This window comes from Rhyacophila brunnea, unplaced genomic scaffold, assembly GCF_057557595.1.
Source record: "Rhyacophila brunnea isolate RB1 unplaced genomic scaffold, BYU_Rbru_1.0 scaffold_3, whole genome shotgun sequence".
NCBI lineage: Eukaryota > Metazoa > Arthropoda > Insecta > Trichoptera > Rhyacophilidae > Rhyacophila > Rhyacophila brunnea.
Genome location: NW_028232965.1, coordinates 186,835 through 199,517, shown reverse-complemented (window position 1 = coordinate 199,517; position 12,683 = coordinate 186,835). Strand labels below are relative to the sequence as shown.

General features: G+C 33.2%; 1 protein-coding gene across 1 annotated transcript in view; it reads right to left on the bottom strand.

Moving 5' to 3' along the window:
* LOC147067712 (ATP-binding cassette sub-family G member 8) overlaps positions 1-9,377 on the bottom strand; it is a 76,346-nt gene extending 66,969 nt beyond the window's left edge. The window contains exon 1 of the mRNA XM_085952505.1: positions 9,047-9,377. The gene's annotated coding sequence lies outside the window, so the exon portion shown is untranslated. The remainder of the gene's footprint in view (positions 1-9,046) is intronic.
* Between the last annotated feature and the right edge of the window lie 3,306 nt (positions 9,378-12,683).

Genomic DNA, 12,683 nt, shown 5'->3' with positions numbered 1-12,683 from the left:
CAAGCAGATTTTAATTTTCTATAAACAAATCCATGTGTTCATACGGTAGTTTTATGTATAATTTAATTGTAACTATCTGCCTTAATCTTCTGTCCCCAAGCAGCGCATGGCCTGCTTAGTCCCACGCAATCTCACTGATTCATGATTTAACAGTGTTATCTAAATTCATATTACTTAACAAGCTACTTGTAGATTTTCCTTATTCAAAATAAAAGGTTACCTACGTACTTTCTTCCCGTCTGTAATTACTAGGTACCTAGGTACCTATTTTTAATTTCCTCAGATCTATAGAAACACTATTTTTTATTAGATTCTAGGTTTGGTTCTATATAAAAAAATTGCTTTCGGTTCGATTCTGATTCCATAAAAACATATATTACATATTATATAGTATTATATTAAAAAAAACTAAATATTTAATTTAAGAGTTTTGAGTAGTTAGCTATACTACATAATTATCCATTCCAGGCGGAGCATATGTACACCAGAATGTATAACTATTCAACTGCTGACAAAAAATATGTACTGTGGATAAAATATACCTACCTATAATATCTAAAAAATGAAATTATATTTTAATCATTTATAATATACATATTATGCCTACGTTAAATTGGATACTTACCTAAATGACAATTCATTAAAAAAAACTATGACATGTTAAAAGAACAATTATTATGCATTAGAAATTATTGTAAATCCAGTTCAAACAGAAATATCTTATTTACATAGGATTTACTATTACTTAGCTATAATATGAGTATAAATTGTATGGCTCTCCAACAAAAATTAATTAAAATGCCAATAAATCAATGCGAGACCAATTCGGTTGTTAAACTATCGCATGATGTCAATTTTAGTAGATTACACCATTAAAAAGATTATTTATTTCAATAATATAAATAATATTATAACTTCCTTCGTTACGCTTTTATGGTAAAAACTCCAACTATCACAGAGTAAGGAACTCTCACAGAGAAGGCTCAGGCAATTAATACACGCCACGTGAAAATAGCTCGCTCAAGCAAGATTCAACGATAAAAAATAAAAGTTTTTTTATTGAAACAAAAATCTTTTCACATTAAGATTTTTGTATATTTTAAAAGTTTATTGTATGTTCGAGGCCCCCCTTTAAATCTTGTGATGAGTCTATTTGGGTCCTGTTGCGTTACAGAAACGCGCCACTGACAGTAAAGATTAAAAAGTGAAAATATTAGCCTGTGTGTAGTTGTCAGAAATTGATTTAACAAGCTGATCTAGATTTTTTTTGGATCCAGTCCATTGTCTGAAATTTGCTGAGTGAACAGCTAATGGCCAGCAGCGTTGTGCCAGGCGGAGGTTTTTAATACCAATCTATGGCTTTGGGTTGTTGGGGGTGTACAACACCCGGGCAACCGGGCTCGGGGAGCAGCGAAATACCCGACATTTATTATCATTGAAAATATTTTCATTTAAAATAGGTAGATACCAACTAAATCTTATGCCCCGTCACTCTGCCGCCAATTCTTGTAAAAACGTATATTAAGATACGTTCGTGTTCATGCAGTGGAGGTCGGGAAACTTAAGCCGGAAGTTGTGATTTATCAAAATATCATTCGACATTCCCTGCTCCACAGTGGGTACAACGTAGAAATATTTTCCCCATCTCGGTTGTTTTACAATAACTATCTGAATATTATTTTATTGTAAATTATACACATTGTCTCCTTAATAATTAATTAAATTTATTTATTTTTCCCATCTGACATGTCATTTCTAAATATAATATAACCGATGTTTTACAACTAAGAGTAAGTTGAATATCTAGGCATTTAGTATATTCAGGTGGGTATCTCACCTCACCTACACATATATGTGATTAAACATAAAACCCACTGTCAAATCCGGTGAATCTATACTCGTGTCTCGCAGTATGTTATTATGCCATGTGCATTTATTTAATAATGATTACGATAATAGTTTTCCAACGCCTAAGCATGTTTCGAGGCTCTGTAAGATTTCACTATTAAGTGAGTAATATGCAGTTAGGTCGATACCTACATTTAGTAGTATATCATGTGTCACGTAAAATATTTTACCATAGTTTTGATTGATCATTTAGCCGATTTAGCGTCATCTATCATCTAGAAATATTTTCATCCAACTTCTTAACAAAAAGTTAGCGCTCTGATTACGAAATATTGTGCTTGCATGATACGGTGTTTAAATTAAGAAATTAAAGAAAACGTAATATTAGTGTCGGAAAGCTAACAAAACGGTAGTCTTTAGCTGAACACAGTTTGAATTAGAATGACAAAGGCGTTTAGCGAAATCAAAGCTTCAATTAATTAAGCAAAACATTTCTACCCCCCCCCCTTAAGAACAAGAATACATGGTACAAACTGCAAAGTATAAAGAACTAAATGAAAAAGTTTCTAGCTTTCTTTCCCCAGATGAACAGGTTAAGAACGTGACAGGAGAAATCAATACTTACAACTACAAGTTAATCGAACTATATTTTCATATTATCTAATATTATCATCCTGGTAAGGGCCAGAAAATTTATCTTTTAAAGATGTTTCTCTCTTCAATTTCTCATCGACATTATGAAATTCCGAATTTTTTTGGTTATTTGCGAGACACAAACGGCAGAAATAAATGTAAAGACAGTGGTTTTTGCTGGCGACATAAATTATTTAAAACAAACTGAAAGCCATAGAATATCATTTAACCCCGACATGAACCCTAGTAATGTCCTCAAATAAATATGTATATAATATTATATTATATATGAAAATTATTTTCTAATCTAGAAAAATAATTTTACATATATTATTTTCCTAACACTCCACATATCAGTAACCATAGGCGAACGTTTTTTTTTTAAACGAAACATTATAAAAATCACTACTTAGTACTTGCGATCTACCAAGAAAGACTATGCGCGTTGACATCAGTTTCAACATAACATCACTTTAATACAGTGGCGAAGGGTGGAAGTAAGTTGTGGATATCTGACATAAATAGTGCACACTAAACTTTGTCGGTCATACTTATTTGTTTTCATTCAACTAAGACTACAAATTGTAGATAGTTTCGGTTAGTTTTTAAAAATCAATTAACCCCTGCCTAAACCAAGGCATAATAGACAAAAAAATATTCGTCTCTATATAAAATATCTAGAATTATGCATATTAAATCATACATAGTTTTAATTTTTTTTATAAGAGATAGAAGAATATTTTTTATCTATTATGGTTGGTTTAAGCAGGGGTTATTTAAATTTTAAAAACTAACCAACACCATCTGCAATCTGTACTCTTAATTCAATGGAATCAAATAAGTAAGACTGACAAAGTATAGTGTGCACTATTTATGTTTATGTCTGATCTCCACAGCTTATTGCCATCCTTCGACGCTGCTTTAATGATAGCATTGACGCATTGACAATTCTCATAAACATTGCATCTCACAAATCAACAAAGTGACATTTTAATATTATTCTTATACAGACACGCTGTACTGTACTTATAGTTTTTGGGTCAAATAAACAATATGATATATTTCCAAAAAAGATGAACATTTTCAAAAGAATTCGCGTGAGGAAGGCATTTTGTATGCGGAGCGTGATAAATGTATCGCTGATAAATGAGTAGGTAAGTGCTTTTTGTAAACTAGACTGTTTCAGGGTGGCATTTATTTTTTTGCACACAGGCTGCTGCACCCTCATAAATTTCTATTGAAAGTATCTACCATAATAATATATAATATACTCTTCGATACCTGTGTATTATATCCATTGATTATAATCAGTGGCGGCCGGTGATAATAAAATTAGGGAGTGCAAATATGCATTTTCCTTTTCGTGGTACTGAAAAAAATTGGCAATAGCCTTCGTGGTGGAGGTAGATGTATGTTAAACGACGCTTACATTCACGGACAGCATTTATTTGTTGCCAAAGTTACAAAGTTCAAGTTTCTGGTATGATAAGTATGATGTAGTGAAGTACACACTCTTTTCGATTTTCATTGTAACAAATTACACTTCATATGTGCTGACATAGTTACCATATTTGTCACTCCTAACTTCCATAAATCGTAACTGATGTAAGTATTTTAGATATATGTCATTGAGAAAAAGCCGCAAACTCCTCATTTGTCATCCCACATTATTCTCATATACGTGCTGTATTATTTTTACAAATTCTATGGATCATTAATTTTCCAACGGGATTGATTTGGACTTGTTACTGTTAAAAATTTGCTACTACTTTTGTACACTTCAACTCCAGAATTGCCCTCCAAATGAGACTGATTTGAAAGACATTCAACGTCAAAATTAATAGTATAAGTAGGTACTTACATAAAAAGTTGTAGTACCCACATGTTATCATGCAAAAGTTATTAACAGTATATTATACGTATTAAGTTACTTACTTACTTACTTTGCTGTAGATTTATATTCAAATTATTTAGAGTTTAATTTTGAAATGTAAAATAATTATAAAAATGGTATTTGTATGTTGAGATTGCTGTTTGATGATCACAATATTACTCTAATCGATATTTTGATTGATTCAATATTAGTATGGCATCATACAACGGAGCATTTACCACATAACGTATGAAATATTAATATAGTATTTTTAAATACTGAGCGGGAAAGTTATACCTACTTTATAGGCGCGTACGTGCAATATTTTAAACGCGCCAGTCAACGCGTGATCTATCGGCTATGATTAGAAGCTCTCGGGGGGAGAACACTGCTCAAAGCAAGCTAAAAATTGTACGTTCATTGCGCTAACATATCGGCAGCCTGCAAAAAAACCCGTGTACGGGCAGGCAGGACAGATCCTCTTTAACACATTCAACAAATACTAAGAAAGGCGTACGTGTATTCATCCAGCTTCGCGCCCGGTCAAAAATACTACAGAAATATACGTGCATACGCGTAGAGGACGGGCGACAAATTAAAGATATTTTACAATAATTAACTACTATATATGTAGGTGAATACGTACATATTATTACATATAATAATTTGGGAGATCAGTGCACCCTTTGCTCCTATACAAGAGCCGTCCCTGATTATAATATGTATGTTATCAACGAGTTCAATAGCTCATTATATCTTGTATGTGTGAGTATTCTTGCCTGTCCATTCTAGATCGAAATTCATAGTAGGAGCTAAGTATAATATTATGTAGTTCAAGATTCAGTACAAACCATAAGAACTAGTTTCGAGAAAACAAAATTTGACAATGTTCGTTTTCAGATCTTACTTTCGATTCCATGCCAAAAACATCTTATTAAAATTCTGTATAAAATAATAATTGTGTTCGTTAATACGCTTTTGCTATGCAAAGCCACTTTCAATAAATTTTATTTTCAAATTTCACCAACCTTAAGCCCTAATGGGTTTACATCTTCTCTTTAATTTATTTTTATACATATTATTCATAATGAATGTACTAAACTATTTTTTTCCTTAATGAAATGAAAAAAAAAAATAGAAATAATATTCTATAGACAAGTCACTACCCTCTCCCTCTCCCTCTGTCACAATTTGCGTTATATTGTAGATACAATACTTGACAATTAAAATTGAAAGAAAAGTATAAAATAGGTATACTTATCCCATTTATCGAAGTCGAAGTTGAATAATAATATTTTATAAGATTTTAGTATTTTACATTATTCAATACTGAACATACTCAAGATTTGAGAATATTTATTAAATTCTTTTCTAATTGAAAATATGTATGTAAGTAAAATATGTACTTACTTGTTTTCAATAATTTACGAGTAGGTATCTATAATTTGTAACCGAATCGGAATAATTACACAATATTTTTTGACTAATCTAGTGGAATTCCATCAAATAATTGTGAATATTTTAACGATATTCAAATTTAGGTAGGTACCTTCCTAAAATATCAAGATGAAGACTTAAGTACGGTTGATTCGAAGCGAAGTTCTAGCCAAAGTTTATTAAGTCATTTTCTACCAAAGTCTTCTGTACGAGTATATTTTTTGTAAAAATGGTATTTCAAAATTATTTCCATACAATGGTGAGTGACAAATTTTATTTTCTCACGGAGAGACATCTTTTTGTACAGATTATGAAGTTTGAATAATAAATTAGTTGGTATGTTAAACAAAAGGTTATTTACCACACTACTTATTATTATAAAGAATGTTGTTTTCACAATATAATATAGGTATATTATATGTATGTGTATATTTCATGTATATGACAATTATTATTTTTATAGTACCTAGTGTTTCATAACCGGGGTTTCGCGAGCCCCGTGAAAATTTGCAAAGCTGCGCTGCAACTTGAAACCGATTTCGAAATAAAGTAAAAATGGGGTTAATGTGGCCTATTTTTAAACAATTAAGTATTTTAAAGTTTAACGTAAAAAATGAGGAATCCAACTGTCAGTAATGAATGTCACCACATACTACACACTGTTCGTATTTAGTAGTTTTAAAGTAGGTAGTCCATCAATAGTCTTTGATGTACATGTGTTGAAATAAATTGATAAGAGGTGACGCTTTTAGTCCACTATAAAGGGCTGCTGTCCACTGCTTTACCTTTACGCGTATATTTTGTAATTTCGCTATAAGTCTATATAAGTACTATATTGTGTCGACAAGGCAGGGGTTCCTCGAGAGTATAGATGTATATAGTATATTAGTCTATGGTATAGATATGATATATCCCAATGGTTCCGACAAATGATGGGAATAAATGTTACATATGTATACCCGGTAGACCAGCGTAAAATTAAAAAAAAAAACTAAATGAATTTTAATTAATGAAGCTAACTGTTAATCATTAGTGAACGACACGAGTCCGGATTTTCCATAGCGCTAAAGAGGCTATAGCCCAGGGCCCCCAATTTTGAAAACATTTATGAAAAATGCATTAATGAATGTGCATTATTTATAGGCTCCAAAATGTCATTTATTACTAACTACATTACGTAGCTACTTTCAATAAATATTAAATTTAGATCAAAAAATGCTACAGAAAGAAGTGATACAAATCATTAATTTTGCACGCATCAACCAAAACATTAGTGGTTAAAAGACGTGCAAAAACTTAACTTAAAAAAATATTTAACAATTTGTAAAATGTAATTACGTTTTAATAAGTTTTTTTTCTGGGGGGGGGGGCAATACGTATTAGCCCAGGGTCCCATTACCCGTAAATCCTACCCTGGGAAGGCATATCTGCTGTAAAATATATTTGTGTACCTATAACGTCACATTGGCCCTCAAAAGCAGTCCTGATCATACATTGTGTTATTTTCGTTAATAAATAAATTATTTTGACATCGCAGCTTTTAGGAGCGGAGTTGACCGGTCGGGGCCTTACTCGCACCACCGATTGGTATACGTAACAGACTAACAGGTAGCTTACTTGGTAACATTTTTAAATCTAATGTTAATCTAAGTTCAAAATTAGATGAATGTAAAATATTGGTAAGTTCTTTTATAATCAGTCCTTCTCTACATTGAATAAAATGTTATAGTACTCGTACCTATAATACGGTTAATCAATAATAAACCTACATATAACGATTTTCTGTGGACTATGTGGTTGTGTCTGTGCTTGTGAATCTAGTGGCAATTGGTAGGTACTTTTGTTTACTTGGATCTTCAAGAAGTCTCTGGCTGTAGGCAGCATACAGGGGACATCAGTGCGATACTAGACAGCTCCATTATTAGAGTAGATGTATTAAAAATCGCCAATAATTCACTCTATAAGTACCCTTAATTTGAACTGAAACATAATTTGAAGAACGTTAATATAGTGTTTCACACTGCCTTTAATCTTAGCGGTAGGTAGGGGGCCCGCCAAATATCCTAGCCTGAGGGCCCGTTTCAGGATGTGGGGACCATGGTGTAGGTACACCGAGTGCAATAGACAAAAGACCGATAAACGAGAAATTATGCTGTAAAGAAGAAAAAGATCCTACAGGACTAATTTACATTCTCCTCTTTGGCCCCCCCCCCCAATATTAAATCCTGGGTGCGCCACTGGGGGACATTGCCAAACAACGTGGTTAATGTCTTCAATTTCACTTCGGCACTGGTACCTAGGTCCTAAGGTCATTTATTATAGGTACCCAATTGAGCCAGGGATGCTGCAAGACTATAATTTTATTATTCACTCTATAGCGATTAATTTGTTAGAATTGTTTACTTATTGAGCATTTTATTAGTACCTATACCTTTTTGGTTTGGTTTTACAACTGTAATATACCTATATTAATACTATCGACCGAAGGTGCTTGATGGAATTTGAATTTAAATTCTGATGGATAAATTTAATGGAAATCCATTTGAATTTAATATTATACATTATACCTACATAATTGAAAGTAGATTTTTCATTTTGTTAGTCTCTATTTTTAATGTATTAAGTATGTTTCAGTTTCGCCTATTTTGTTATTTATTTCAAAAAAGTCTGTATAAGGCAAAAGCCAAGGTATGGGGAGTTTATCTATGCTCCTTTCAATAGTTGCTGTTTTTGCTAGGCTATCTACTTCCTCGTTCCCCAAAATTCCAATATGATGTGAAGGAATCCAATAGAACGTAATTGTGCTATTATTTGAAGTTGTTTGTATAAATTTGTTAAATCTTTTTTTAATCTCAGATATATTTAAATTGTTTTTTACGCCAAAGAGAGGTTTGAGGAACAATGTCTTTCCTCCAACATCGAAGGCAAGTAAGATTAAATTAAGCGATAGAAACTGCAAACTCAAAGACGATTTAATATGGTGACTGATATTTAGCATTACGTGTGTACCTTACATTTATTTATACTTTATAAGATACGATTTAGAAATGACATATCCCGCATATCTACTAGGTCTATCTAGGTCCTAGGTAGGTATATTATGACACCTCGTCATGTACCTACCGATTTTGTAGTCACCGTTCTTATTTTTGTTCAAAAACATTCGCAATCTTTGTGTTGAGTTATAATGCATGCATGCATATAATATAATATAATACAATCAATCTAAATGATAAATAAATGAAAAATACTTACAAAAGTATGTCCGACATGGTTTTCATTTAATCACCCATAAACAATATTCACAGAACAAAATCACTGAAATCTACACAGTTATTATATAGAACACAGGTAGATAATAATACCGCGTTGACTGAAAACACAAAATTCTATCGTATTCGTTGTTTATCGGATGTCCTATTACATGAATTGTTCTTTTTCATAATACGATTTCGTTCTTTCCTTCATTTCAAATGAAAACTACCGATTACTGAAATGATTTCCAGCAGAATTGTGCAGCGAAACTTATGTCTAACGCAATGTTGAATGTGGGCTCTGTGGCACGAACCAATCAGCAAAGCAAACCAACCCGACAACTGTCTGTTGAACCGACCTGTTGGATGTTTTCAGTATCGCAATCAGGTTAATTTTTGCCCATCACCGAGTCGTTTTAAATGATCTTCAAACTTGTGTTGTTTGAGTAAGTGAAATGAAATCATTTTATGAAATTACATATTTATCAATATAGTTCAGGGGTGGCGAACCTATGGCACGCGTTTGAGGAGAAAAAATACCTATAATAATAATAAATGACCGAACGCATTGTATAAAAAATAACAGGTAAATACTCTTCAAGAATAAGCATTACGTTTAATATAAATATATAATTGCATAGGTCGGTCCTTAGGCTTTATGCATCATAATATTATCGCGCTAACCTCACCAGGCGGCGGGAGAAGCCGCGCCGCGAACCCCTGATTTTGATCGATTTACAATGCTTGAGACCACTGTAGATAGAAAATGCTTCAACTGATCGGAGCAATTCTGGTGTCAATTTTGTTTAAAAATTGGTGGACCGAAATGTATGGCGTAATTAAAAAAGTAATAAATCTATTATGTATTCTATGTTCTGTATGTATCTATATGTATCTAGAACATCATCATTTTAATAGCATTCTTAAAAATTATTTTTTTCTCCATGAAAAACTGCTCGGCACGTCACAGTCGAAAAATAATATTTGGGAAATTTTGGCACGCGTGCGTAAAAGGTTCGCCATCCCTGCTATAGTTCATACCTACATAGGTACCTACTATGATTTTCGCAGAAGCTAACTTATAACCATAGGAAATTATTTTGCGCGCCGCGAACCCCTGATTTTGATCGATTTACAATGCTTGAGACCACTGTAGATAGAAAATGCTTCAACTGATCGGAGCAATTCTGGTGTCAATTTTGTTTAAAAATTGGTGGACCGAAATGTATGGCGTAATTAAAAAAGTAATAAATCTATTATGTATTCTATGTTCTGTATGTATCTATATGTATCTAGAACATCATCATTTTAATAGCATTCTTAAAAACTATTTTTTTCTCCATGAAAAACTGCTCGGCACGTCACAGTCGAAAAATAATATTTGGGAAATTTTGGCACGCGTGCGTAAAAGGTTCGCCATCCCTGCTATAGTTCATACCTACATAGGTACCTACTATGATTTTCGCAGAAGCTAACTTATAACCATAGGAAATTATTTTGTCATTGATAATTGTAACGTTTCTTGCGAGTAGCAGGAGTCTGAGATGATACCTATCTATTAAGTACCTATTATCTATTTTTTAAAGTTTTTTTAAATATTTGACAGTACCTATCTTCTTATCGAGATTCTTGAGAAATCAAGGCGGGAAAATTTTCAAAAAATTGAGAATTTTGAATTTTATTAAAAAAAAGCTAGAGAAAAGAAAATCAAGTTTTCTCGTGATTTTTAGAGAAATCTCGATAACGCCTCTACTCATATTGTTATATTGATTTCTTCTGGTTTTTACCCTATATACCTACTAGCTACTTATATACAACCGATATCAACGCACGCATATGCAAATATTTCAGTTTTTTTTCATCCTTTCCGTCATTATAAAAACCTTGTAATAGATAATATAGTCGCAAGTACAATAATATTAAGTAATACCAGCAACAACTTACCAAAAGTATAATAATATTACTTTGTCCAGCAGCGGTGGATGGAGGCTGTGCAACTGGCTATAGGCCAGGGCATAGGGTAAATCTACAAAGTTACAATATAGATAGGAGCTTACTGCGTGATTTGTAAATTAATAAATTAGTGTAAATTATATATTTTTTATTCCAAACTGAGCACGCACAATATGGGGCCCTTCAGTGCGGAGGATTAAGACCAAGGCCTGAACAAAAACGATGCATGAGTGCGAGTGAGAAGGTATTCGGCACCCTTACAATATCTGCGACACGCGCTAGAGTAAGATAAAAGGTCTACATATGTGTGAGCTAGTTTCCAAAAGTGTCGCCGGTAAATCGTGACGAAACGCTTCACATAGCGTCGATAACCTGCGAGCTTGTGTTGCTAAAATTGCTATTTTTTGTGTTAAACATAAGTCAGTGGTAAATATTTTTAGTTAATTAAGTAGAAAAGATGGTTCTGTGTTGTCTTGGTAGCCGTACTGATAAGCAAGAAGATGGTATTGCGTTTCATAGATAAGTTGATACATGTTCGTGATAATTTATTTGTATATTATTATATATTTTAATATCAGTGACCTAGTGTTTCTTTAAAATAACTTAAATTATGGATATCTTTATCTAATGGTTGCATTATGACCGCTTAAAAATACTATATAACGTAAAAAAATAGAAAATTATATTTTAATTCTGAGCGTCTAGTGCGAGCACTAGCGAAATGGTCTATGGTCTCGAACATTTGTAGACGAATGCGTTAGCTCGCCCACAAACCAAACGCAAGGCACGCGGCTTCATTTAGCAATGCAACGAGTGGCGTCTGGATGTATCTATAGTTTATGATTATTTTTTTTACGGAGAATGGTTTTCAGTCATTTGCCCAACCGGTCGGATCATTGATCTGGATCAACTAACAACTTGCGTCAGTCAGGGTTTGAAACCGCGCTCAGCGGCTGGAGAGGCGGACACTGCCACTAGTCCTCGGTGGATGTAGGTATTAATATTCCTCGAAGCGGACCTAGTAAATACCTGTATAAATTATAAATAATAATACGCTACCTGTGCGTTTTCCATCTCTTTCAACGCAACATAGTCAGTGCAAATGCATGTTGTTGCTAACTCTTTCCATCTGATGATGTGATATGTGTGCAATAGGTATAGACTATAGGGGATATCAGGCAAAGAATCCAGCGTAGGCGTAAAATATGCAGGGTTAGGTTATCTATTATGCCTAAATGCCGACGTGCATATTACTCATGGACTATTTTCTGTCATTAGTTACCTAGCCTCTATTCTATTGGAACGAAACTCTTTTGATGATCCAGACTTCAATGAAGGCAGCACTCAGATTGAAACGGATTAAAGATTGGATTGAAAATTCTATTTAAGGGTAAAGTCAGCGCTCGAAATGGAAAAGTTTACGAACCGGAGCGCTCGACATTTTTCTGAAGATATTTATATTGGTATCAAATTTTATGTGTACTTTATAAAAATAAGAGCCTTAATTTTTTGTTGTTTAGCCTATCTAGCTCAAACGGTCAAATTATTTTTTCCACGAGACGAAGCGATAATTTTACCGAGTTCACGAACCGGAACGGCGCTCCGGTGCGCTCCAGTTCATTTCGAGCCCTGGGTAAAGTAAAATACTGCCTAGATACTATAATATATAGTAGTGTTGTATACCT